This window comes from Bos indicus x Bos taurus, chromosome 3, assembly GCF_003369695.1.
Source record: "Bos indicus x Bos taurus breed Angus x Brahman F1 hybrid chromosome 3, Bos_hybrid_MaternalHap_v2.0, whole genome shotgun sequence".
Classification (NCBI taxonomy): Eukaryota; Metazoa; Chordata; class Mammalia; order Artiodactyla; family Bovidae; genus Bos; species Bos indicus x Bos taurus.
The window spans coordinates 10,688,716-10,713,657 of NC_040078.1; the positions used below are offsets into that span (position 1 = coordinate 10,688,716).

At 39.9% G+C, this 24,942-nt stretch overlaps 1 protein-coding gene across 6 annotated transcripts in view; it reads left to right on the plus strand.

The window, feature by feature from the left end:
- Positions 1-24,942, plus strand: part of LOC113884434 (gamma-interferon-inducible protein 16-like) — a 202,530-nt gene that overhangs the window by 138,456 nt on the left and 39,132 nt on the right. The window contains exon 1 of one of the 6 annotated variants that reach the window (XM_027529019.1): positions 17,387-17,629. The exons of the other annotated variants lie outside the window; for them this stretch is intronic. The gene's annotated coding sequence lies outside the window, so the exon portion shown is untranslated. Of the gene's footprint in view, positions 1-17,386; positions 17,630-24,942 lie in introns of those variants that run through there. 6 annotated transcript variants of the gene reach the window in all.

The window sequence follows — 24,942 nt, forward strand, 5'->3', positions numbered from 1 at the left end:
GCAGCACGCCAGGCCTCCCTATCCATCACCAACTCCCGGAGTTCACCCAAACTCATGTCCATCGAGTCGGTGATGCCATCCAGCCATCTCATCCTCTGTCATCCCCTTCTCCTCCTGCCCCCAATCCCTCCTAGCATCAGAGTCTTTTCCAATGAGTCAAGTCTTCGCATGAGGTGGCCAAAGTATTGGAGTTTCAGCTTTAGCATCACTCCTTCCAAAGAACACCCAGGACTGATCTCCTTTAGAACAGACTGGTTGGATCTCCTTGCAGTCCAAGGGATTCTCAAGAGTCTTCTCCAACACCATAGTTCAAAATAATCAATTCTTTGGCACTCAGCTTTCTTCACAGTCCAACTCTCACATCCATACATGACCACTGGAAAAACCATAGCCTTAACTAGACGGACCTTTGTTGGCAAGGTAATGTCTCTGCTTTTGAATATGCTATCTAGGTTGGTCATAACTTTCCTTCCAAGGAGTAAGCGTCTTTTAATTTCATGGCTGCAGTCACCATTTTTAGTGATTTTGGAGCCCAAGAAAATAAAGTCTGTCACTGTTTCCATTGTTTCCCCATATATTTGCCATGAAGTGATGGAACTGGATGCCATGATCTTTGTTTTTGGTATATTGAGTTTTAAGCCAGCCTTTTCACTCTCCTCTTTCACTTTCATCAAGAGGCTTTTTAGTTCCTCTTTGCTTTCTGTCATAAGAGTGGTGTCACCTGCTTATCTGAAGTTATTGATATATCTCTTGGCAGTCTTGATTCCAGCTTGTGCTTCATCCAGTCTGGCATTTCATATGATATACTCTGCATATAATTTAAATAAGCAGAGTGACAATATACAGCCTTGCTGTACTCCTTTCCCAATTTGGAACCAGTCTGTGTTCCACGTCTGTTTCTAACTGTTGCTTCTCATCCCACATACAGGTGTCACAGGAGGCAGGCAAGGTGGTCTGGTATTCCCATCTTTTTAAAATTTTTCCATAGTTTGTTGTCCTTGAGCAGTTGCATTAACCTTTTTCAATTTCAGTTCCCTTATCGATGAGATGTAGTTAATGTTTAATGTCTTTACCACATAGTATGTTGTGAAGTTACTTGAGAAACTATTTGGAAGGCCCTAGGACTAGATGGGGAAACAGTGGAAACAGTGTCAGACTTGATTTTTCTGGGCTCCAAAATCACTGCAGATGGTGACTGCAGCCATGAAACTAAAAGATGCTTACTCCTTGGAAGGAAAGTTATGTCCAACCTAGATAGCATATTCAAAAGCAGAGACATTACTTTGCCAACAAGGGTCCGTCTAGTCAAGGCTATGGTTTTTCCTGTGGTCATGTATGGATGTGAGAGTTGGACTGTGAAGAAGGCTGAGTGCCGAAGAATTGATGCTTTTGAACTGTGGTGTTGGAGAAGACTCTTGAGAGTCCCTTGGACTGCAAGGAGATGCAACCAGTCCATTCTGAAGGAGATCAGCCCTGGGATTTCTTTGGAAGGAATGATACTAAAGCTGAAACTCCAGTACTTTGGCCACCTCATGGAAAGAGTTGACTCATTGGAAAAAACTCTGATGCTGGGAGGGATTGGGGGCAGGAGGAGAAGGGCACGACAGAGGATGAGATGGCTGGATGGCATCACTGACTTGATGGACGTGAGTCTGAGTGAACTCCAGGAGTTGGTGATGGACAGGGAGGCCTGGCGTGCTGTGATTCATGGGGTCACAAAGAGTCGGACATGACTGAATGACTGAACTGAACTGAACTGAGGACTTAGTGGCTAGAGATAAAGTTTAGCTCTCTGTGCCAGAGGCAATCAGAGACTCCAGGATATATATGGCTTATTGACTACTTATTGTAGATAGTCTTTGGAATTGACTATTTTATTCTGTTGACCCGGGATTCCATTTTTTGTATTCCCTCTTACTAAAATATAATTCTTTCTCATAAGACCATTCCAGTGTCTTTTTCCTTAATGGAAGCTTCCCAAATTCTCTTAGTTGTAAGTAATTAAATCTACTTCTGAAATAGTAAGTAATTAAATCTATTTCTGAAATATTATTATGTCTTAATGTAAGTTGTGTTTCAAATTTTGTGTAAAATTAATAGATCCTTAGGATGAGCGAGTGGGAAGGTACTATAATCAGCATCTAGTAGAGCCCATTATGTTTTAGTTTAGTCTTTAAAAAAAATTTGTTATTTTTTAAATTGAAGTATAGTTGATTTTTACTTCCTCTAGATAGTCAAGTTCGACAGTCTTCTCAGCGCTCTGCCAGGGCTGTGGGCCGACCCCGGTGGGGCCGATCCGAGGGCCTCACTAAACCATCCAATCGGTAGTAGCGATGGGCGGTGTATACAAAGGGCAGGGACTTAATCAACACAAGCTTATGACCCGCACTTACTGGGAATTCCTCGTTCATGGGGAATAATTGTAATCCCCGATCCCCATCACGAATGAGGTTCAACGGGTTACCGGCGCCTGCTGGCGTAGGGTAGGCCCACGCTGAGCCAGTCAGTGTAGCGCGTGTGCAGCCCCGGACATCTAAGGGCATCACAGACCTGTTATTGCTCAATCTCGGGTGGCTGAACACCACTTGTCCCTCTAAGAAGTTGAGGGACGCCGACCGCTCGGGGGTTGCGTAACTAGTTAGCACGCCAGAGTCTCGTTCGTTATCGGAATTAACCAGACAAATTGCTCCACCAACTAAGAAAGGCCTGATGTTCAAGCTGGTTTTAGAAAAGGCAGAGGAACCAGAGATCAAATTGCCAACATCCACTGGATCATGGAAAAAGCAAGAGAGTTCCAGAAAAACATCTATTTCTGCTTTATTGACTATGCCAAAGCCTTTGACTGTGTGGATCACAATAAACTATGGAAAATTCTGAAAGAGATGGGAATACCAGACCACCTGATCTGCCTCTTGAGAAATTTGTATGCAGGTCAGGAAGCAACAGTTAGAACTGGACATGGAACAACAGACTGGTTCCAAATAGGAAAAGGAGTTCATCAAGGCTGTATATTGTCACCCTGTTTATTTAACTTATATGCAGAGTACATCATGTGAAACGCTGGGCTGGAAGAAACACAAGCTGGAATCAAGATTGCTGGGAGAAATATCAATAACCTCAGATATGCAGATGACACCACCCTTATGGCAGAAAGTGAAGAGGAACTCAAAAGCCTCTTGATGAAAGTGAAAGTGGAGAGTGAAAAAGTTGGCTTAAAGCTCAACATTCAGAAAACGAAGATCATGGCATCTGGTCCCACCACTTCATGGGAAATAGATGGGGAAACAGTGGAAACAGTGTCAGACTTTATTTTTCTGGGCTCCAAAATCTCTACAGATGGTGACTGCAGCCATGAAATTAAAAGACGCTTACTCCTTGGAAGGAAGGTTATGATCAACCTAGATAGCATATTCAAAAGCAGAGACATTACTTTGCCAACAAAGGTTCATCTAGTTAAGGCTATGGTTTTTCCTGTGGTCATGTATGGATGTGAGAGTTGGACTGTGAAGAAGGCTGAGCACCGAAGAATGATGCTTTTGAACTGTGGTGTTGGAGAAGACTCTTGAGTGTCCCTTGGACTGCAAGGAGATCCAACCAGTCCATTCTGAAGGAGATCAGCCCTGGGATTTCTTTGGAAGGAATGATGCTAAAGCTGAAACTCCAATACTCTGGCCACCTCATGCGAAGAGTTGACTCATTGGAAAAGACTCTGATGCTGGGAGGGATGGGGGCAGGAGGAGAAGGGGACGACAGAGGATGAGATGGCTGGATGGCATCACCGACTTGATGGACATGAGTCTGAGTGAACTCTGGGAGTTGGTGATGGACAGGGAGGCCTGGCGTGCTGCGATTCATGGGGTCGCAAAGAGTCGGACACGACTGAGCAACTTATCTGATCTGATCTGATAGTTGACTTACATTGTTGCACCAAACTCTGCTGTATAGCAAAGTGACTCAGTTATATACAAATAGAAATTATTTTTAATATTCTTTTCCATAAACAAGAATGAAATAATGTCATCTGTAGCAACATGGATGCAACTAGAGAATATCATATTAAGTGAAGTTAATTTAATCTTTCTTGTCATCAAATGAATGTTACTATGGATCAGATTTCAAACAGTGTTACAGGATGATAAAAAGAATTATGATAGATAGCATTCTTTAGATGGGTTGATACTGAGTCCATGGGCCCAGTCACATAGTCACCCTGGTCCTGGAATTTGTGGCCATTTGGGATTTATGTCCATTCACACAAGTCAGAAGGGGGATCTAGGGGAACTGACTAACTGATAACATGAGAGTCAGAGGGGCTGGTTTTCTTGATGTTGTCAAGAGGCCAACCTGCCTAAGAAAACAAACTGACCCAGTGTTAACTGGGTTAACAGTTAACCAATCCTATTCAAAAGCTATTAACAAGTCAAAAGGTATATAATGAGACGTCTTAAAGGGTGGAGGGGTCTCTTCCTACCCCTTTAAGATGTTTATGTCAGAAGTTGTCTCTGTAATTTCTAACTTCAAGTAAAACTGCTACTTTGCTGCAAAGACCTGAGTGACTGCTTTCCTTTGGTCCTGGAGTGAAATTTTTTTCCTTGTGAGACTGTGAACCAACACCAAATGTCTCCGAACACTAATCCTTGTATGTGATCTATTCCCTCCCCCCGCCCCACCCGAAACTTTAAGACTTGCTCTCTTCTTGGTGTTTTGTGATTTTAAAAATGGTGTGCTTTTATAAGCACATTCATCAAGCTAGATATTATTTCTTTGATTTTTTTTTTTGTTCCATATTGTCTTGGTTCACTCTTGCTTGGCACCTATTATATATAACCATTTTGATCTGGTTCATATTCACCAAGGCATAAACTTCTACATTTCTCCTTTTCTCTGTCTCATCGTTTTTTAGGTATACACTGAAAAAGAACTCTTCAAATTTATCCTCTACCACTCTATTACATGTAAATTTGTTCTATCACATTTAAAAGACTCATCTCTAAAAACTCTTCTGTTAATTAAAAATTTTTTTTCACATTTGTTAGCATTATCTTTTTGTTTCAGTGATACAGTCTCTTCTCCTGTCTCTGGTGATTAAATATGTGTGTGTGTGTATGCAGTTTCCTTCTGTCTCCTCTGTTTCTTTCAAGTTCTTTTCTCTGAATGCTTTGTTCTTTGTCTTTCACTTTAGAGGTTTTTCTGAAGGTGATTCATATTTAAGAGTGGAAAGAGTTAAAAGTTACCTATTTTTGTAAAGAAGCTTAAGATTTAATCTCCTGGCAAACTTCAAGTATACATTACAGTATTATTAGCTATAGTCACCATAGTGTATTTTAGATGCTTAAATATTACCTATTGTTAAATATTTTTTGAATTAAAAAAAATAAGACAGAAGAACTTTCTTCTAAGCATACAAAACCAAGAGAATGATTGGCTGTCTCTGTGAATATGTATGTACATGATGTATGCTAATGCATACATGTATGTGTATGTATATGTACATATGTGTGTGTTTGGGCCATAAAAGCCAAACCTAAAGGGTGAGATGAATATTATTCAGCTGAATTGCCAAAGCCAAAGATTGATTTTAATCTGCAAATTGATTATTGTCATTTCCTCTAATATTGAATCCACTGAATTTCCAAGCCGGTTGTGGCCATGGCATGAAATAACTAACTCCCCCCTCAGAGGAGTCTAGAATTTGTCTTGCTGTCATAGAACCAGTAACAAACATCTTAACTGTGCTGACATTTCCTCCTCCCTTCCTATCTCTCCTCTCTAACTGAATTATCTTGTTTTGTACAACTGAGTATCTGTCTCTGTTTCCATCCATAAGTTTCATCCTCCTGAGAGTGCAATTCTATAAACCTTAACTAGCTTGGCAAACTGAAGGGTTTTTAGCATTCCTTTGCTTCATGTATTAAAATGTCAAACTGCACAGTAAGAATTATTTCTGGAGTTATTTCTCCACTGATCTCCAGTAGCATATTGGGCACTTACCGACCTGGGGAGTTCATCTTCCAGTGTCCTATCATTTTGTCTGTTCATACTGTTCATGGGGTTCTCAAGGCAAGAATACTTAAGTGGTTTGCCATTCCCTTCTCCAGTGGACCACATTATGTCAGACCTCTCCACCATGACCCGTCTGTCTTGGGTGGCCCCACATGGCATCGTTTAGTTTCATTGAGTTAGACAAGGCTGTGGTCCATGTGATCAGATTGGCTAGTTTTCTGTGATTATGGTTTCAGTGTGTCTGCCCTCTGATGTCCTCTCACAACACCTACCATCTTGGAGCCAAGGCAAAAACAATACCCAGCTGTGGATGTAACTGGTGATAGAAGCAAGGTCCAATGCTGTAAAGAGAAATATTGCATAGGAACCTGGAATGTTAGGTCCATGAATCAAGGCAAATTGGAGGTGGTTAAACAGGAGATGGCAAGAGTGAATGTCGACATTCTAGGAATCAGCGAACTAAAATGGACTGGAATAGGCAAATTTAATTCAGATGATCATTATATCTACTACGGTGGGCAAGAATCCCTTAGAAGAAATGGAGTAGCCATCATGGGCAACAAAAGAGGCCAAAATGCAATACTTGGATGCAATCTCAAGAACGACAGAGTAATCTCTGTTTGTTTCCAAGGCAAACCATTCAATATCACAGTAATCCAAGCCTATGCCCCAACCAGTAATGCTGAAGAAGCTGACATTGAACGGTTCTATGAAGACTACAAGACCTTTTAGAACTAACACCCAAAAAAGATGTCCTTTTCATTATAGGGGACTGGAATGCAAAAGTAGGAAGTCAAGAAACACCTGGAGTAACAGGCAAATGTGGCCTTGGAATATGGAATGAAGCAGGGCAAAGACTAATAGAGTTTTGTCAAGAGAATGAACCGGTCATAGCAAATACTCTCTTCCAACAACACAAGAGAAGACTCTACACATGGACATCACCAGATGGTCAACACCAAAATCAGACTGATTATATTCTTTGCAGCCAAAGATGGAGAAGCTCTATACAGTCAGCAAAAACAAGACCGGGAGCTGACTGTGGCTCAGATCATGAACTCCTTATTGCCAAATTGAAGAAAGTAGGGAAAACCACTAGACCATTCAGGTATGACCTAAATCAAATCCCTTATGATTATACAGTGGAAGTGAGAAATAGATTTAAGGGACTAGATCTGATAGATAGAGTACCTGATGAACTATGGAAGGAGGTTCATAACATTGTACAGGAGACAGGGATCAAGACCATCCCCATGGAAAAGAAATGCAAAAAAGAAAAATGACTGTCTGAGGAGGCCTTACAAATAGCTGCGAAAAGAAGAGAAGTGAAAAGTAAAGGAGAAAAGGAAAGATAAAAGCATCTGAATGCAGATTTCCAAAGAATAACAATGAGAGATAAGAAAGCCTTCCTCAGTGATCAATGAATAGAAATAGAGGAAAAAACAGAATGGGAAAGACTAGAGATCTCTTCAAGAAAATTAGAGATACCAAGGGAACATTTCATGCAAAGATGGGCTCGATAAAGGACAGAAATGGTATGGACCTAACAGAAGCAGAAGATATTAAGAAGAGGTGGCAAGAATACACAGAAGAACTGTACAAAAAAGATCTTCATGACCCATATAATCACACTGGTGTGATCACTCACCTAGGGCCAGACATCCTGGAATGTGAAGTCAAGTGGGCCTTGGAAAGCATCACTACGAACAAAGCTAGTGGAGGTGATGGAATTCCAGTTGAACTATTTCAAATCCTGAAAGATGATGCTGTGAAAGTGCTGCACTCAATATGCCAGCAAATTTGGAAAATCAGCTGTGGCCACAGGACTGGAAAAGGTCAGTTTTCATTCCAATCCCAAAGAAAGGCAATGCCAAAGAATGTTCAAACTACTGCACAATTGCACTTATCTCACACACTAGTAAAGTAATGCTTAAAATTCTCCAAGCCAGGCTTCAGCAATACACGAACCATGAACTTCCTATGTTCAAGCTGGTTTTAGAAAAGGCAGAGGAACCAGAGATCAAATTGCCAACATCCGATGGATCATGGAAAAAGCAAGAGAGTTCCAGAAAAACATATATTTCTGCTTTATTGACTATGCCAAAGCCTTTGACTGTGTGGATCATAATAAACTGTGGGAAATTCTGAAAGAGATGGGAATACCAGACCACCTGACCTGCCTCTTGAGAAACCTATATGCAAGTCAGCAACTGTTAGAACTGGACATGGAACAACAGACTGGTTCCAAACAGGAAAAGGAGTACGTCAAAGCTGTATATTGTCACCCTGCTTATTTAACTTCTATGCAGAATACATCATGAGAAATGCTGGGCTGGAAGAAGCACAAGCTGGAATCAAGATTGCCGGGAGAAATATCAATAACCTCAGACATGCAGATGACACTACTCTTATAGCAGAAAGTGAAGAGGAACTAAAAAGCCTCTTGATGAAAATGAAAGAGGAAAGTGAAAAAGGTGGCTTAAAGCTCAACATTCAGAAAACGAAGATCATGGCATCTGGTCCCATACCTTCATGTGAAATAGATGGGGAAACAGTGGAAACAGTGTCAAACTTCATTTTTGGGGGCTCCAAAATCACTACAGATGGTGATTGCAGCCATGAAATTAAAGATGCTTACTCCTTGGAAGGAAAGTTATGACCAACCTAGATAGCATATTCAAAAGCAGAGACATTACTTTGCCAACAAAGGTCCGTCTAGTCAAGGCTATGGTTTTTCCAGTGGTCATGTATGGATGTGAGAGTTGGACTGTGAAGAAAGCTGAGCACCGAAGAATTGATGCTTTTGAGCTGTGGTGTTGGAAAAGACTCTTGAGAGTCTGTGCAGGGAGATCCAACCAGTCCATCCTAAAGGAGATCAGTCCTGGGTGTTCTTTAGAAGGACTGATACTAAAGCTGAAACTCCAATACTTTGGCCACCTCATGGAAAGAGTTGACTCATTGGAAAAGACTCTGATGCTGGGAGGGATTTGGGGCAGTAGGAGAAGGGGACGACAGAGGAGGAGATGGCTGGATGGCATCACCGACTCAATGAATGTGAGTTTGAGTGAACTCTGGGAGTTGGTGATGGACAGGGAGGCCTGGCGTGCTGCAATTCATGGTGTCTCAAAGCGTCGGATGGGACTTAGAAACTGAAGTGAACTGAACTAGGTCGGTCATAACTTTTTTTCCAATGAGTAGGCGTCTTTTAATATCATGGCTGCAGTCAGCATCTGCAGTGATTTTGGAAACCCCCGAAATATAGTCAGCCATATTTTCGATTGTTTCCCCATCTATTTCCCATGAAGTGATGGGACCAGATGTCATGACTTTAGTTTTCTGAATGTTGCGCTTTAACCCAACTTTTCCCTCACCTCTTTCACTCTCATCAAGAGGCTCTTTATTTCTTCTTGGCTTTCTGCCATAAGGGTGGTATCATCTGCATATCTGAGGTTATTGATATTTCTCCGGAAATCTTGATTCCAGGTTGTGCTTCCTCTCGCCCAGCATTTCTCATGATATATTCGGCATATAAGTTAAATAAGCAGGGTGACAGTATACAGCCTTGACGTACTCCTTTTCTGATTTGGAACCAGTCTATTGTTTTATTTCCAGTTCTGACTGTTGCTTCCTGACCTGCATACAGGTTTCTCACGAGGCAGGTCAGGTGATCTGGTATTCCCATCTCTTTCAGAATTTTCCACAATTTGTGGTGATCTTCACAGTCAAAGGCTTTGGCATAATTAATAATGCAGAAATAAATGTTTTTCTGGAAGTCTCTTGCTTTCTTGATATGTTAGCATATGTTAGCAATTTGATCTCTGGTTCCTCTGCTTTTTCTAAAACCAGCTTAAACATCTGGAATTCACGGTTCATGTATTATTGAAGCCTGGTGTGGAGAATTTTGAGCATTACTTGACTAGCGTGTGAGATGAGTGTAATGTGCAGTAGTTTGCACATTCTTTGGCATTGCCTTTCTTTGGGATTGGAATGAAAACTGACTTTTTCCAGTCTTTTGGCCACTGCTGAGTTTTCCAACATTGCTGGCATTTTGAGTGCAGCAGTTTCACAGCATCGTGTTTTAGGATTTGAAATAGCTTCACTGAAATTCCATCACCTCCACTACCTTTGTTCATAGTGATACTTTCTAAGGCCCACTTGACTTCACATTCCAGGATGTCTGGCTCTAGGTGAGTGTGAGTGATCACGCCATCATGATTATCTGTGTCATGATGATCTTTTTTGAAAGGTTCTTTTGTGTATTCTTGCCACCTCTTCTTAATATCTTCTGCTTCTGTTAGGTCCATCCCATTTCTGTCCTTTACTGAGCCCATCTTTGCATGAAATATTCCCTTGGTATCTCTAATTTTCTTGAAGAGATCTCTAGTCTTTCCCTTTCTATTGTTTTCCTCCATTTCTTTGCACTGGTCACTGAGGAAGGCTTTCTCATCTCTCCTTGCTGTTTTTAAGAACTCTGCATTCAAATAGGTATGTCTTTCCTTTTCTCCTTTGCTTTTTGCTTCTCTTCTTTTCACAGCTATTTTAAGGCCTCCTCAGATAGCCATTGTGCTTTTTTGCATTTCTTTTTCTTAGAGGTGGTCTTGATCCCTGTCTCCTGTACAATGTTATGTAACTCCAACCATAGTTCATCAGGCATTCTGTCTATCAAATCTAGTCCCTTAAATCTATTTCTCCCTTCTACTGTATAATTGTAAGGGATTTGATTTAGGTCATACCTGAATGGTCTAGTGGTTTTCCCTACTTTCTTCAATTTAAGTCTGAATTTGGCAATAAGTTGTTTGTGGTCTGAGGCACAGTCAGCTCCCGGTTTTGTTTTTGCTGACTGTATAGAGCTTCTCCATCTTTGGCTGCAAAGAATATAATCAGTCTGATATTGACGTTGACCATCTGGTGATGTTCATGTGTAGAGTCTTCTCTTGTGTTGTTGGAAGAATGTGTTTGCTATGATCAGTCCGTTCTCTTAGCAAAACTTTATTAGCTTTTGCCCTGCTTCATTCCATATTCCAAGGCCAAATTTGCCTGTTACTCCAGGTGTTTCTTGACTTCCTACTTTTGCATTCCAGTCCCCTATAATGAAGAAGACATATTTTTTGGGTGTTAGTTCTAAAAGGTCTTGTAGGTCTTCATAGAACCATTCAACTTCAGCTTCTTCAGCGTTACTGATTGGGGCATAGGCTTGGATTACCGTGACATTGAATGGTTTGCCTTGGAAATGAACAGAGATCATTCTGTCATTTTTGAGATTGCATCCAAGTACTGCATTTCAGACTCTTTTGTTTACTATGATGGCTACTCCATTTCTTCTAAGGGATTCTTGCCTACCGTAGTAGATATAATGTTCATTTGAGTTAAATTCACTCATACCAGTCCATTTTAGTTTGTTGATTCCTAAAATGTTGATGTTCACTCTTGCCATCTCCTGTTTGACCACTTCTAATTTGCCTTGATTCATGGACCAAGGTTCCTATGCAATATTGTTTTTTACAGCATCAGACCTTGCTTCTATCACCAGTCACACCCAGAACTGGGTGTTGTTTTAGCTTTGGCTCTGTCTCTTCATTCTTTCTGGAATTATTTCTCCACTGATCTCCAGTAGCATATTGGGCACTTGCTGACCTGGAGAGTTCATCTTTCAGTGTTTGAAAGCGTCTCCTGTGGAGGTACGGGTCAGCAGTGGACTGCCACAGGGAAAGGGGCTCTGGATGCAGCGGACTTGATATGGCATAAGTCATCTTGGAGGAGGTAGCCATTAACCCCACCACAGAGCTGCCAGACTTTACACAGGACTGGGAAAAAGACTCTTGGAGGGCACAAAAAGAACCTTCTATGCACCAGGACCCAGGAAAAAGGAGCAGTGACCCCACAAGAGACTGAACCAGACTTGCCTGTGATTATGTAGGAGTCTGCAGTGGAGGCGTGGGCAGGTGGTTGCTTGCTGCATGGTTGGGGGCAGTGAGTGTAGCAGTACATGCATGGGATCTTTTGAAGGAGGTCGCCATCATCTTCATTACTTCCACCATAGTTTGAAAGTGAAAGTGAAGTCGCTCAGTCGTGTCCGACTCTTTGCCACCCCATGGACTGTAGCCCAACAGGCTCCTCCATACGTGGGATTCTCCAGGCAAGAATACTGGAGTGGGTTGCCATTTCCTTCTCCAGAAGATCTTCCCAACCCAGGGATCGAACCCGGGTCTCCTGCATTGCAGACAGACGCTTTACCATCTGAGCCATCATAGTTTGGCCTCAGGTAAATAACAGGGAGGGAACACAGTTCTGTTCAGCCGCTCAGTCATGTCCGACTCTTTGCGACCCCATGAATTGCAGCTCACCAGGCCTCCCTGTCCTTCACCAACTCCCGGAGTTCACTCAGACTCACGTCCATTGAGTCAGTGATGCCATCCAGCCATCTCATCTTCTGTCGTCCCCTTTTCCTCCTGCCCCAATCCCTCCCAGCATCAGGGTCTTTTCTAATGAATCAACTCTTTGCATGAGGTGGCTAAAGTACTGGAGTTTCAGCTTTAGCATCATTCCTACCAAAGAACACCCAGGACTGATCTCCTTTAGAATGGACTGGTTGGATCTCCTTGCAATCCAAGGGACTCTCAAGAGTCTTCTCCAACACCACAGTTCAAACGCATCAATTTTTCAGCGCTCAGCTTTCCTCACAGTCCAACTCTCACATCCATACATGAGCACAGGAAAAACCATAGCCTTGACTAGATGGACCTTTGTTGGCAAAGTAATGTCTCTGCTTTTGAATATGCTATCTAGGTTGGTCATAACTTTCCTTCCAAGGAGTAAGCGTCTTTTAATTTCATGGCTGCAATCACCATCTGCAGTGATTTTGGAGCCCAGAAAAATAAAGTCTGACACTGTTTCCACTGTTTCCCCATCTATTTCCCATGAAGTGATGGGACCAGATGCCATGATCTTAGTTTTCTGAATGTTGAACTTTAAGCCAACTTTTTCACTCTTCTTTCTCACTTTCATAAAGAGGCTTTTTAGTTCTTCTTCACTTTCTGCCTTAAGGGTGGTGTCATCTGCATATCGGAGGTTATTGATATTTCTCGCAGCAATCTTGATTCCAGCTTGTGCTTCTTCCAGCACCACGTTTCTCATGATGTACTCTGCATAGAAGTTAAATAAGCAGGGTGAAATATACAGCCTTGACGTACTCCTTTTCCTATTTGGAACCAGTCTGTTGTTCCATGTCCAGTGCTAACTGTTGCTTCCTGACCTGCATAAAGGTTTCTCAAGAGGCAGGTCAGGTGGTCTGGTATTCCCACCTCTTGAAGAATTCTCCACAGTTTATTGTGATCCACACAGTCAAAGGCTTTGGCATAGTCAATAAAGCAGAAATAGATATTTTTTTGGAACTCTCTTGCTTTTTCCATGATCCATCGGATGTTGGCAATTTGATCTCTGGTTCCTCTGCCTTTTCTAAAACCAGCTTGAACATCAGGAATTTCATGGTGCACGTATTGCTGAAGCCTGGCTTGGAAAATTTTGAGCATTACTTTACTAGTGTGTGAGATGAGTGCAATTGTGAGGTAGTTTGAGCCTTCTTTGGCATTGCCTTTCTTTGGGATTGGAATGAAAACTGACCTTTTCCAGTCCTGTGGCCACTGCTGTATTTTCCAAATTTGCTGGCATATTGAGTGCAGCACTTTCACAGCATCATCTTTCAGGATTTGAAATAGCTCAGCTGGAATTCCATCGCCTCCACTAGCTTTGTTCGTAGTGATGCTTTCTAAGGCCCACCTGACTTCACATTCCAGGATATCTGGCCCAAGGTGAGTGATCACACCATCGTGATTATGAGTTGTGAAGATCTTTTTTGTACAGTTCTTCTGTGTATTCTTGCCATGTCTTCTTAATATCTTCTGTTTGTGTTAGGTCCATACCATTTCTGTCCTTTATCAAGCCCAGCTTTGCATGAAATGTTCCCTTGGTATCTCTAATTTTCTTGAAGAGATCTCTAGTCTTTCCCATTCTGTTTTTTCCTCTATTTCTTTGCATTGATCACTGAGGAAGGCTTTGTTATCTCTCCTTGCTATTCTTTGAAACTCTGCATTCAGATGCTTTTATCTTTCCTTTTCTCCTTTACTTTTCACTTCTCTTCTTTTCGCAGCTATTTGTAAGGCCTCCTCAGACAGCCATTTTTCTTTTTTGCATTTCTTTTCCATGGGGATGGTCTTGATTCCTGTCTCCTGTATAATGTTATGAACCTCCTTCCATAGTTCATTAGGCACTCTGTCTACCAGATCTAGTCCCTTAAATCTATTTCTCACTTCCACTGTATAATCATAAGGGATTTGATTTAGGTCATACCTGAATGGTTTAGTGGTCTTCCCTACTTTCTTCAATTTGGCAATAAGGAGTTCATGATCTGAGCCACAGTCAGCTCCCGGTCTTGTTTTTGCTGACTGTATAGAGCTTCTCCATCTTTGGCTGCAAAGAATATAATCAGTCTGATTTTGGTGTTGACCATCTGGTGGTGTCCATGTGTAGAGTCCTCTCTTGTGTTGTTGGAAGAAGGTATTTGCTATGACCAGTGCGTTCTCTTGACAAAACTCTATTAGTCTTTGCCCTGCTTCATTCCGTATTCCAAGGCCAAATTTGCCTGTAACTCCAGGTGTTTCTTGACTTCCTACTTTTGCATTCCAGTCCCCTATAATGAAAAGGACATCTTTTTTGGGTGTTAGTTCTAAAAGGTCTTGTAGGTCTTTATAGAACCATTCAACTTCAGCTTCTTCAGCATTACTGGTTGGGGCATAGGCTTGGATTACTGTGATATTGAATGGTTTGCATTGGAAATGAACAGAGATCATTCTGTCATTTTTGAGATTGCATCCAAGTACTGCATTTTGGATTCTTTTGTTGCTCATGAAGGCTACTCCATTTCTTCTAAGGGATTCCTGCCCACAGTAGTAGATATAATGATCATCTGAGTTAAATTCGCCCATTTCAGTCCATTTTAGTTTGCTGATTCCTAGAATGTTGACGTTCACTCTTGCCATCTTCTGTTTGACCACTTCCAATTTGCCTTGATTCATGGACCTAACATTCCAGGTTCGTATGCAGTATTGCTCTTTACAGCATCGGACCTTGCTTCTATCACCAGTCACATCCACAACTGGGTACTGTTTTTGGTTTGGCTCCATCCCTTTGTTCTTTTCCATCAACAGAAAATTGGATTAAAGATTTACTGAGCATGGCCCTGACCATCAGAACAAGATCCAGATTCCCCCTGTCAGTCTCCCCCATCAGGAAGCTTCCATAGGCCTCTTATCCTTCTCCATTGGAGGGCAGATAGACTGAAAACCACAATCACAGAAAACTAACCAATCTAACCACATGGACCACGGACTTGTCTAACTCAATGAAACTATGAGCCATACTGTGTAGGATCACCCATGATGGACAGGCCATGGTGAAGAGTTCTGACAAAATGTGCTCCACTGCCGAAGGGAATGGCAAACCACTTCAGTATTCTTGCCTTGAGAACCCCATGATCAGTATGAACAGAACAGTATCAGTGATTTGCGATTCCTGAAAAATAAAGTCTGTCACTGTTTCCATTGTTTCCCCATCTATTTGCCATGAAGTTATGGGACCAGATTCCAATGATCTTAGTTTTCTGAATGTTGAGTTGTATGTTAACTTTTTACTCTTCTCTTTCACTTTCATCAAGAGGCTCTTTAGTTCGTCACTTTCTGCCATAAGGGTGGTGTCATCTGCATATCTGAGGTTACTGATATTTCTCCTGGCCATCTTGATTCCAGCTTGTGCTTCATCCAGCACAGTGTTTCTCATGATGTAGTCTGCATATAAATTAAATAAGCAGGATAACCTTGACATACTCCTTTCCCGATTTGGAACCAGTCTGTTGTTCCATGTCCGGTTCTAACTGTTGCTTCTTGACCTGCATACAGATTTCTCAGGAGGCAGGTCAGGTGGTCTGGTATTCCCATCTCTTTCAGAATTTTCCACAGTTTGTTGTGATCCACACAGTCAAAGGCTTTGGCTTAAGCAATAAAGCAGAAGTAGATGTTTTCTGGAACTCTCTTGCTTTTTCAATGATCCAGCAGATGTTGACAATTTGATCTCTGGTTCCTCTGCCTTTTCTAAAACCAGTTTGAACATCTGGAAGTTCATCATTCACATACTGTTGTAACCTGGCTTGGAGAATTTTGAGCATTACTTTACTAGCGTGTGAGATGAGTGAGATAAGGGTGAATGTTTTAGGTTCTATTTAAACCAATAGATAGCTTATAGAAAATCACTCCCAGGAGTTTCAGACCAAAAAAAAAAAGTAGAAAGATGGCTCTTCCAACTTCTCTTGCCACTGCTACACCAACAACAGGAAACAAGCATTAAGTAGCTGTTGAGGTCCTTTAATGGACCGGAACCTGGTGGTCCGGAGTCGACTGATAAGAAAGTAAAGGAGAGAGAAAAAATCTGTTTTTTTTGGTTTACACAGAAAGCCAATAAAGCCCCTGGCATGGGGCTTGCTCTGTTCACGGCAGCCTTAGGTGCCCTCTCGATGGGGTGAAGGTGCAGAGCGCCTTCTTGAGAGGGTCTTAGAAGCCTGGGAAGGAAAGTGAACTCAGAAAGTCTCTGTACTCCAAAGAAATAGCCTGAGAGAGGGAGGGAGGGAGGGAGAGAGAGAGAGAGAGAAAGAGAGAGAGAGAGAGAGAGAGAAAGAGAAAGCAAGACACGGGACCAAAGCTCTGATGGAGCAAATGTGTTTTAAGCAACAAGGTGTGGGCATATATACTGTAGTTATTATCAGCAAAGATAAAGATTAAAATTCCAGACTTCCAAACATAGGTGATCCATATTAAAAATAGAGAGAAAGAGTTGTAAATAATCACTTTTACCATATGGTTCACAAGAAGGAAGAGGGTACTTATCACCTTACAGAAAAACTAACGAAGGATATACCTGGATTCTTCAGCCCCAGGGAGAGGCTTGCCTCTCCTTTTAATTCCTGAATATTCAGGAATTAATAAGGAACAGAGGATTCCTGACAGATACAAAACAGCACACAGGAAGCCTCCTGTTAAATGCTTTCTGACAAGTAGCCAGATGACTCATCTTACTTCTCTTATATTTGAGAATCATTCAAGTGAATATAGATTTTTAATGACCCACATGTAAGTCTTCTGGATAAAAAAGTTCTAATCTTGGAACTCTTTTCATCTACCAACATTTATAATAAAAAAAAATTAGAGTGTAACCTTGCCATAATTTGTTGTTTTTGAGTAAGATATTTACAGGAAATAAACTGTTTTCTCTGACTGAGGAAATCGAAAGCTAAGAACATTGGTGGGAGGAGTCTCAATACTGTTTCATAACGTTCTCCTCTCTGGGAAAGCACCGTATGAGGCAGCCAGCACTAAATCAAGGGTTTTGACTAGTCAGTTCCCCTTTTCCCTGTTATCTTTCAAAATTTATTTTCCCTCTGCCCGTCAGGAGATTATACAATTCTGCAGTTCAGTCTCTAAGAGCTTTACTGATTTATTATCCTACTTAAAATAAACAGTGATTCTTGTATTTCTAAAGATAACCTCAAGATCTGGACCACTGTGGAAGACATCCCACTGAGGTAAGATGAGTAGGAATTCTTGTTGAGAGCTCTGGGTATCTGGTTGGTAACCTCAAGAGGACAAGGGGAGCTTTAGTCATAAAGAATTTGGGGGGAATGGATTGGTATCAACTATATTCAGAAAAGTGAAAACAGCAGTAACTTGATTCTAAACATTTACTGCCTAGGCAAATAATAGACATTTCATTCTACCACAACTGAAGCCTGAACAAAGGGAGATGCATGTTGACAATAGAAGATATTCAAATGTACTCCCCAGGCAACTATCAGCGTGAGTTATACTTAGAGACAGTACTTACTTTCCTTCCCTAAAAGATGCACAGGAAACTTAGTGGCTGTGGTGGGGGCCTGGGTAAAAGTCCAGATAGGGGCATGATAAAATATCATAAAATAATATTGAGTAAAAAACAGAACCAGATATAAAACTATATTGTGTGATATTATCCTAATTTTTGAAAACACACACACACACACACACACACAGAGCAGAGCAGATAAGTTTCAATTTCACAAATGCAGTTATACAAAACATGGCTTCTTTACCTCCCTCAAGACAGTTAATTTTTCTTTCAGACTTCTGTACCTGCTGCCGGAGTTGTTATTTCACTCTCCTTTAGAATTACTTTCTGCTTTCCTGAAAATTAATGACTTTTTTCTGGTGGCACAGCATAGGAGAGATGCAGGGAGAGGCAATTACAAGCAGATTTCTATTGTCTACTTTTAGAGCTGTTTAAAGACTTTCTGAATGACCTGGTGCAATAATATTTTATATGTACTTGACTAGAATATAAGATTTTTAATATTCATTTCAGAATCTTCTGTATGTTAGACAATTAAAACTGTTTTATCTCCCTAGGAGTTGTACCTTTTATCATTGTGTTGTGCTCTGATGATATTTTTTATTTCAGATCTGTTTAAAGCCAGATTACATAGATAGATTGCTTTTCTTTTAGGTACTCTTTACATATTTTAGGTAGTCTTTTCATATTTAGGTACTCTTTATCATATTATATCTCCGGGAGTTGGTGATGGACAGGGAGGCCTGGCGTGCTGCGATTCATGGGGTCGCAAAGAGTCGGACACGACTGAGTGACTGATCTGATCTGATGATAAAATATTTTTCTTTTATTTTCCCACCATCAAATAATCTTCTGTTAAAAATACATTGGCAGATTTCCTAAATTCAAGTTGACCAAGTTTTCACTTAAGTTTAACCACTTAGATTCTTTGTGTCTATGCTGACAGTTAACATATATTTTCTTGTTTCTTCTATTCATTTCAAAGTATGATACTTCTATATTCTTTCTTGATTTTTTTTTTTTTTCTGAGGGGGAGGAGTTAGCATTTTTGGTTTGGCTTTTTACTCATACCCCTATCTTACTTAACGTTTAAGACAAATATGTTAGTGTACTGTCATATTCTTTGTCTTTCCTCCCTTCCTCCACCATGTTGATATACTTCCTGCTTCTTTTTTCTTTAAACTGAGCTTATTAATTTTAAGGCATAGATAGACACACCTGATCAGGTTAAGTTTTCACTTTTATTTACCTTTCAGCTTACAGTTTTTCTTGACTTCCTTATATGTGGTGTGTATGCTCAGTTGCTCAGTCGTGACTTTTTGTGATCCCATGGACTATCACCCACCAGGCTCCTCTGTCCATGGAATTTTCCAGGCAAGAATACTGGATTGGGTAGTCATTCCTTTCTCCAGGGGATCTTTATGACCCAGGAATCAAACCTGTGTCTCTTGCGTCTCCTGCACTGGCAGGCAGATTCTTTATCACTGAGCTACCTGGGAAGCTCCAGCTTCCTTATATATTAGCCTTTTATTGACTAGTTACTTCCAATAGATGTCTCCATGTGATCTTTGCCTGTCAAAACTACTAAGGCCTTGAATACAGGAAAATAGTTTTTGAAATCCTCATATTTAAATATCATTTTGACTAGATTAAAAATCCTACTCTAAAAATTATTTTTCCCTTAAGGTAGATGGGCAGTACCTTGTCTAATACCCCTGGGACTAGATATGTTGTAAAATTCCGATCTGGAAAGTTCAGAAAATGCTATTTAATTACTGAATCTCATTTATTATTTGGGGAGAAGGGGCTAAAGTTTGCATTTTATTATTTTTCTTCCAGTTTTTTTGAGCCATTATTGACATACACCACCGTATAAATTTAAGATATACTGCATAGTGATCTGATTTATACACTGCTGCTGCTGCTGCTGCTGCTAAGTCACATCATGAAGTAATAAGCACAATAACTTTAGTGAGCATCCATCATCTCATATAGGTGCAAAATTAAAGATGTACAAAAATTTTTTTTTCTTGTTATGAGAACTCAGTTTACTCTCACAATAACTTTCATATATAACATGGAGCAGTCATAATTATATTTATCGTATTGTACATTACATCCCTAGTACTTATTTATCCTATAGCTTTGAAGTTTGTACATTTCGCCTACCTTCATCCAATTTCCCTTCCCCCACCACACCCTGATTACTGGTTACCATCTTTTGCTATGAGTTTGTTTTTGCAATATAATTGACCTAAGAAATTGTGTTGGTTGCTATAACATGACATAGTGATTCGATATTTCTTTTTTTATTTTAAGTGTATTTATTTTAATTGGAGAATAATTACTTTGCAATATTGTGATGGTTTTTGCCATACAGCAGCATGAAACGGCCACAAGCATACACGTGACCCCCCATCCTGAACCCCACTCCCACTTCCCTCCCCACCCTGTCCCTCTGGGTTGTCCCAGACCATTGGGTGTCCTGCTTCATGCATAAAACTTGCACTGGCCATCTATTTACATATGACAATGTACATGTTTCAGTGCTATTCTCTCAAATCATCCCAACCTCACCTTCTCCCACTGAGCCCAAAAGTTTACTCTTTTTCTTTTCTTTTTCCTTTTCAGTATTCTTGCCTGGAGAATCCCATGGACAGGGGACTGTGGCAGGCTACAGTCCATGGGGTCTCAAAGAGTCATACACAACTGAGCGACTAACACTTTTCACTTGCTTCTTAGAAGTATTTTTTAAATCATTTAATAATTTTTAATCCCTTTAGATTGATAGTTATTTAATCCAAATTTCTAGGCTAGTTTTTTGTTTATATGTATGTGTGTGTTTAATATATATATATATATAATACACATATAACTATATATATATATATACACATATATGGCTTTTTTTTTTTAACCTTTTTAGGATCTCTTGCACTTAAATTACACACATAACAGGATTAATCTATTTAAAGCTGAAATACGGGTGCATTATTCTCTTTCTTCAAATGGCTACTAAACACCTGGAGCCAGGCCACAGGGTCACCATATGTTGGTTTTCAATTTTCCTTTGGGTGATACAATGATAAGTAACCTTTCTAATCAGCGATGCTCCTTCTTGACCTCTTTAGTGCTATGCTTTCCCCCTTGGCCATTAGGATCCTTTATTGCAAACAGCTGTTGAGAAATGTTACCAATAGGATAATGAGGACAAAGAGAATGTTTCATATCCAGAACCAGGGACCCAAGATGTTATACCCTTAGGATTTCACAAGGGCAGAAAATTTGTGTATGTCTCTTAATTGATCTTTAGAGTTGTTTAAGAAATTAAAAACAAAAACCATCTAGCAGTAAAAAAAAAAAAAAAAAAGTTTACTCTTTACATCTGTGTCTCCTATGCTGCCCTGCATGCAGGATCATCGGTACCATCTTTCTAAATGATATTTCTATACATTTCAAACCAATCACCATAAGTCTAGCTATGATTGTCACCATACATACTTGTCACCATATTACATTCTTATTGATTATATTCCCTACACTGTACATTTATATTACATTATGTACATTATTACATTATATGCATTACCTACACATGACTCATTTATTGGCAACTGGAAGTTTGCACGTGCTAATCTCCCTCACCTATTTCTTTGCTTCTGCTATACTCTGCTTCTGGAGAACACCTATTTGTTCTCTGTACCTATAATTGTTTGTTTTTGATATGTTTGTTCATTTGAATTTTTTAGATTGTACATCACATGAAATCATAAAATATTTGTCTTTTTTTCTGTCTGGCTTATTTCACTCAGAGTAATATCCTCTAGGTCCATCCATGTTGTTGCACATGGCAAGATTGCATTTTTTTTAATGACTGAGTAATAACCCATCATATATATTTGCCATGTCTTCTTTATCTATTCATCCACTGATGGGCATTTAGGTTGTTTCTGTATTTTGGTTATTGCAAATAGTCCTGCCATGAACATTGGGGTGTGTATATGTTTTCTAATAGTATTTTTTTTTTCTAATTTTATTTTATTTTTAAACTTTACATAATTGTATTAGTTTTGCCAAATATCAAAATGAATCCGCCACAGGTATACATGTGTTCCCCATCCCGAACCCTCCTCCCTCCTCCCTCCCCATACCATCCCTCTGGGCCGTCCCAGTGCACCAGCCCCAAGCATCCAGCATCGTGCATCGAACCTGGACTGGCAACTCATTTCCTACATGATATTTTACATGTTTCATTGCCATTCTCCCAAATCTTCCCACCCTCTCCCTCTCCCACAGAGTCCATAAGACTGTTCTATACATCAGTGTCTCTTTTGCTGTCTCGTACACCGGGTTATTGTTACCATCTTTCTAAATTCCATATATATGTGTTAGTATACTGTATTTATGTTTTTCCTTCTGGCTTACTTCACTCTGTATAATAGGCTCCAGTTTCATCACCTCATTAGAACTGATTCAAATGTATTCTTTTTAATGGCTGAGTAATACTCCATTGTGTATATGTACCACAGCTTTCTTATCCATTCATCTGCTGATGGACATCTAGGTTGCTTCCATGTCTTGGCTATTATAAACAGTGCTGCGATGAACATTGGGGTACACGTGTCTCTTTCCCTTCTGGTTTCCTCAGTGTGTATGCCCAGCAGTGGGATTGCTGGATCATAAGGCAGTTCTATTTCCAGTTTTTTAAGGAATCTCCACACTGTTCTCCATAGTGGCTGTACTAGTTTGCATTCCCACCAACAGTGTAAGAGGGTTCCTTTTTCTCCACACCCTCCTCAGCATTTATTATTTGTAGACTTTTGGATCGCAGCCAGTCTGACTGGTTTCTAATAGTATTTTTATTTTTTTTTTGGATAGGTATTCAGGAGTGGTATTTCTGGATCATATGGTAGTTTTATTCTTTATTTTTTGCAAATCTCCATGTTGTTTTCCATAGTGGATACACCAATTTACATTCCCACCAACAGTGCGCAAGGGTTCTCTTTTCTCTGCATCCTCAAGAAGACTTGTTATTTGTCACTGTTTGACATGATAACTATTGTGACAGGTGTGAGATGATATCTCATTGTAATTTTGACTGCATTTCACTGATGATTAGTACTGTTAAGCAACTTTTCATGAGCCTGTTGGCCATCTGTATGTTTTCCTCGGAAATATATTCCTTCAGTCCCTCTACTGATTTTTTAACTGTGTTGCTTGCTTGTTTGATGTTGAGTTGTATGAATTATTTGTATATTTTGGATATCAACCCATTATCAGATATATTGTTTACAAATAAAGTCTCCCATTCAGTATGTGGCCTTGTGGTTTTGTTGATAGCTCCCTTTGCTGTGCAAAAGATTTTTAGTTTGATGAAATCCTATCTTTTTATTTTAATTTTTGTTTCCCTTACCTGAGAATATATATCCAAAAAACTATAATGAAGACTGCTGTCAAGGAGTATAGTGCTAGTTTTCTTCTAGAAGTTTTATGGTTTTAAGTCTTCCATTTAAGTCTTTAATTCATTTTGAGTTTATTTTTGTACATGGTGTCAGAAAGTAGACCAGTTTGATTTTTTTCACATAGCTGTCCACTTTTCTCAACACCACTTGTTGAGGCTGTCTTTTATGCATTGTAATTCTTGCCACCTTTATCAGATTAATTACCCTTAAAGTGTGGGTTTATTTCTGGAATCTATTTTATTCCATTGATCTAGGTATATGTTTTTGTTTTGTCACTCTTCTGTTTTGATTAGTGTAGCTTTGTAGTATAATTTGATATCAGGGAGTGTTGTACCTCCAGGCTTATTCTTCTTTCTTTAAATTGTTTTGGTTATTTGAGGCCTCTTGTGCTTCCATACAAGTTTTCACATTTTTTGTTCTAGTTCTGTGAAAAATGCTACAGGTAATTTGATCAGGATTGCATTGTATCTGTATGGTGCCTTGGGTAGAAAAGTGACTTTAATAATATTAATTCTTTAAATCCATATTTTTCTATCTGTTTGTGTCATCTTCAATTTCTTTCATCAGTGTTTTGTAGTTTTCCAAAAAGAGGTCTTCTATTTCCTTAGTCAAATTTATTCCTATGTATTTTGTTCTTTTTGATGTGATTGTAAATGGGGTTGTTTTCTTAATTTCTGTTTTTGATAGTTCATTGCTAGTGTATAGAAATGCAATAGATTTCTGTACTAACTGTGAGGGTTTTTTAAAATTTATTTATTTTTTATTATTTTTTTATTTTTTTTCTAATTTTATTTTATTTTTAAACTTTACATAATTGTATTAGTTTTGCCAAATATCAAAATGAATCCGCCACAGGTATACATGTGTTCCCCATCCCGAACCCTCCTCCCTCCTCCCTCCCCATACCATCCCTCTGGGCCGTCCCAGTGCACCAGCCCCAAGCATCCAGCATCGTGCATCGAACCTGGACTGGCAACTCATTTCCTACATGATATTTTACATGTTTCATTGCCATTCTCCCAAATCTTCCCACCCTCTCCCTCTCCCACAGAGTCCATAAGACTGTTCTATACATCAGTGTCTCTTTTGCTGTCTCGTACACCGGGTTATTGTTACCATCTTTCTAAATTCCATATATATGTGTTAGTATACTGTATTGGTGTTTTTCCTTCTGGCTTACTTCACTCTGTATAATAGGCTCCAGTTTCACCCACCTCATTAGAACTGATTCAAATGTATTCTTTTTAATGGCTGAGTAATACTCCATTGTGTATATGTACCACAGCTTTCTTATCCATTCATCTGCTGATGGACATCTAGGTTGCTTCCATGTCTTGGCTGTTATAAACAGTGCTGCGATGAACATTGGGGTACACATGTCTCTTTCCCTTCTGGTTTCCTCAGTGTGTATGCCCAGCAGTGGGATTGCTGGATCATAAGGCAGTTCTATTTCCAGTTTTTTAAGGAATCTCCACACTGTTCTCCATAGTGGCTGTACTAGTTTGCATTCCCACCAACAGTGTAAGAGGGTTCCCTTATCTCCACACCCTCT